General features: G+C 44.3%; 1 long non-coding RNA gene across 1 annotated transcript; it reads right to left on the bottom strand.

Moving 5' to 3' along the window:
* Window positions 1-1,195: 1,195 nt before the first annotated feature.
* On the bottom strand, window positions 1,196-3,747 carry LOC129627151 (uncharacterized). The gene is made up of 2 exons (XR_008702449.1): window positions 3,408-3,747; window positions 1,196-2,367 (listed from the first exon to the last, which is right to left on the bottom strand). It is a non-coding gene; the product is annotated as an uncharacterized LOC129627151 (long non-coding RNA).
* Between the last annotated feature and the right edge of the window lie 279 nt (window positions 3,748-4,026).

Raw genomic sequence — 4,026 nt, 5'->3', positions numbered from 1 at the left:
AATACGAGTCAGTTTAACTGAGGTAGATGAACCTAGAAACTGTGATACAGAGTGAAGTAAGTCAGAAAGAGAAAAACAAATATAGTATACGAATGCATACACATGGAATCTTGTAAAATGGTACTGGTGAATATTTGAAGGGCAGAAATAGATACACAGATGTAGAGGAAGGACTTGTGAACTCAGCTGGAGAAGGAGAGGGTGGGATGAATTGAGAGAGTAGCACTGAAACATCACCTACTACCATATGTAAAATAGCTAGCTAGTGGGAAGTTGCTATATAACATGGGGAGCCCAGCATTGTCCTCTGTGACGACCTAGAGGGTGGGATGGCGGGAAGTGGGAGGCAGGCTCACCAAAGAGTGGATAATATACTTATGGCCTATTCGTGTTGTTGTATGAGGAAAACAAACCAAACAATGTAAAGCAGTTATCCTTCAATTAAAAATTAATAAATACAATCTGAAAACTATCATTCAACACTTTTGTACTGTCGTCTAAAGCTATATGGGATCATCGTCTATTCCTAGCTATTTTTCCACTATAAGTGCTTATAAATGTCATTAAAGGTTTTGAAAATATGATTTTAATAGCTACACAGTATTGCTTAATATCTCACACATAAATAACAACATTTCAGTCTCAACATAGAAACATAATACCAAAAAAGGTTTCCATTTTAAACTAAAGCTTGCATTTTAATTCAGTTCAGTGAGAATTCCTCTGAAGGCCTAAAATTCTTATGAAAAGTACATTATGTGGAGTCCTTCTTGCTTTCATCTGTTATGCCGTATCCTCATTTACTTCTAAGGACTCTTGGACTTTTGACATTTTTGCCTGAGGCTGTAATTTTTGACTGAGATAAAATCTTAAATTTAGATATTAAGAATGTCAAGAAGCACTCTTGTAAGTGTGAGTCACTCAGTCATGTCCAGTTATTCGTGACCCATGGACTGTAGCCCACCAGGTCCTCTGTCCACAGAATTTTCCAGGCAAGAATATTGGAGTGTGTAGCCATTCCTTTCTCAAGGGGCTCTTCCTGACCCAGGGGTCAAACCCTGGTCTCCCGCATTGCAGGCAGATTCTTTACCATATGAACCACCAGAGAACCCTGACCCGGGTGTACACGGATGTAAAAATCCTCAAAAGAATATTAGCAAACCAAATTGAAGACACATTAAAAAGAATCATACACTATGATCAAATGGAATTTATTCTGTGCCTGCAAGCATGATTTAGTATTTGCACATCAATCACTGTGATACACAATATGAGCAAAATTAAGAATGAAATCATGTGATCTTCTCAATAATTGCAGAAAAAGCTTTCAACAAAGTGTAACATCAATTTTGGTACAATCTCTCAATACAGTGGTTAAACATGGAACATCCTAAAGGGTATATAAGACAAGCCCACAGCTAACATCCAAGTCAGTGGTAAAGAGGTGAAAGATTTTCCTAAAAGATCAGGAATAGTACAAGGATGCCCACTCTCACCAATCTTGTTCAACATAGTAGTGGAAGTGTCCTACCCAGAATAACTAGGCAAGAAAAGGAAATAAAAGCATCCCCATTGGAACAAATGAAGTTACACTGCCACTATTCGATTATGACAGAATTTATATGAAACCATAAAAACTCCACCAAGTAACAAGTATTAAAACTAATAAACTCAGCAATGTAGCAGGATATGAGCCATCAGAGAGAGAACAGAACAGTACCATATACAAATGCATCAAAAAAAAAACAACATGAAATAAATTTTACCGACGAGCAGAAACACCTGTACAATCACAGGCTCCAAGACATAGAGTCTGGATTCAAATCCCACCTTACACTGACCTGCAGAGTGACCCAGGGCAAATCACACAATGATCTGAGGCTCAACATATTCAACTGTAAAATGGACACAAACCCAGTATCTCCTCCCAGGGCTGTGAAACTCCAAGGAAATGCTTATTTAGGCCCGGGCATTGGAGTGTCTCCGGGAGCCTCTCCTTGTATGAAACTCCTCTAGAACTGGGCTCTTCTGATCCTGTGGGTGAGGGTCAAGTGTAGAGCCTGGGAGCCAAATGGGACTGGACAATGACGAGGACAAAAAAATATACTAGTTCTGTGTCAGGGAGGGAAGCCACCTCCTTTCCAGATCTCAGAGTGGGGCCTGCACAGAAGGCCCGGGGGATGTACAATCAGATGTGAACCCCGAACCGCCCCCCCACCCCCACCCCCAGCAGGGATGGAGCCTTCCTGGCAAGAACCTTCTCTCTGGTCCGGGCTTCAGTGTGATGTGGTGCTGCTCCCTGAGTTCTCCAGGTCTCCACCAGGCAAAGAGCTCTTGGGACTTGGAGGTCTATTAAACCACAGGTGCCTGAGAGTCAGAATGACACAAGGGCTAACAACATTGAAAATTAGCTATATTTAAAAAAATGACAGAAGTACAGACAGGGCAGGGTATGAGAAGCAGAAGGATTGACTACCTCGCAAGCCTTTAGCAGAAATATCTCCACACCAGCTCAGCAGAGCCCACAGGAGGAAAATATAATGGAAAAGCAGGCTATGGGTATATCTCTACACTGCTGGACCCAGGGACCCAAGTCCCAATCCACCAACATCATTTTGCATATCCAGACAGCAAGAGGGAGAAACACAGACCTTGCCTTAGGAAGTCTCAGCCAAACTTAATATTGGGGTTGCTGAGCATGGTTACATGGTCACTAGGGTCACCCAGTCCCTCCTCTCTGCTCACATCCTCTGTCCTCACAGAAACATACATGGTTCACTACAGAGAACCCTCTGAGGGTACTTGTGTATACTAGAAACAGGCAATGGTGAAGTGTGAAGAGAAGACACAGAAACGGAAACATGCTTCTGGGGTGCTGTACAAATTTCCAAAGATCTGAAGTTCTTGATACTTGGCATTTTTAAAAGAAGCTTCTTAATGTGTAAACGCAGAAAGGATATTTCCAGGAGAAAGGACAAAGGAATCGTCCCATTGGGACAATTTGGTGTCCATGTGGGAAAGTAAGTTGGATCCCTACCTCAAAAGACAGCACCAAATCAATTAGACACATAGTAAAAACCAACAATTGAAGGAAAAACTTGACAAAATTTCGAACCATTTTTGATGAGGGAATATCTTTTCTTTAAATTGAGGTATTGTTGATTTACAATTTGTTTAAGGTTTACAGCAAAGTGATTCAGTGATTCAGCCTCTCAGGTACTTCCTTGGACAAAATTCATTCCCTTTGGGAGGCCCCTAGGCCATGCCCTCTACTCAGAACAGCTAAGAATCCTGAATAGGCAAAGCAGCATGTCGTGGTGCTCAGTGAGGGTTTTTAGACTGAATAAACTATTCTAACACGATACAAGGAACAAGCCCAGAGTTTAAGAGAGGATCTCCAAACCTACCTTCCAAAAGGAGGTCTTGCTCCCTTGAATGTCAGTGCGTGAAACAGCGCTTGGGAAGGGAAAAGGTGTGTCATGAATATTTGGTCTGCAGAGGAGACAAAGTGGTGTGTAGAGATGATGTGCAGGCATGTCCCAGGACACTGAACACACGGACAGAGTGACCGGACTCTCAGCCCTGCTCTGGGGGCATTGCACTCTCTCCATCCCTGACAGAGCGTGAGCAGCTCACACGTGTCTTGGCGAGTATGGTCACATGACCTGGACCTGGCCAATCAGTGTGCTCCATCCCTGGGCACCATGATTGGCACTGACCAATCGGGACCCAGGACCAGGCCTCAAGCTGGATTCAAAGGAAGAGGAGGGCTGGCTCTGCCGGAAGGGGTGGGGGCCTGTGAGGTCAGGCTGCAGCAGTGGGAGGGGGTGTGAGTTCACCTGGGGCAGTTGGTGACCTTCTTGCGCCCGTTAGGGCAGAGCCGCTGGCCTGAGAAGGAGGGCGCTGCTGAGCCCAGGGGTTGAGAGCACCGGTTCCTGCTGTGGTCCCGGGGCTCCACCTGAGACCGGAGGGAAGCCGTCTGCCCGTGAGTCCTCTCCTGCTTGACTGTCAGCTTGTTTGGACTAC

The sequence above is a fragment of the Bubalus kerabau genome, chromosome 14, assembly GCF_029407905.1.
Source record: "Bubalus kerabau isolate K-KA32 ecotype Philippines breed swamp buffalo chromosome 14, PCC_UOA_SB_1v2, whole genome shotgun sequence".
Taxonomy (NCBI): Eukaryota; Metazoa; Chordata; class Mammalia; order Artiodactyla; family Bovidae; genus Bubalus; species Bubalus kerabau.
The sequence above is the reverse complement of the archived record's forward strand: the minus strand, read 5'-3'. Positions and strand labels throughout refer to the sequence as shown.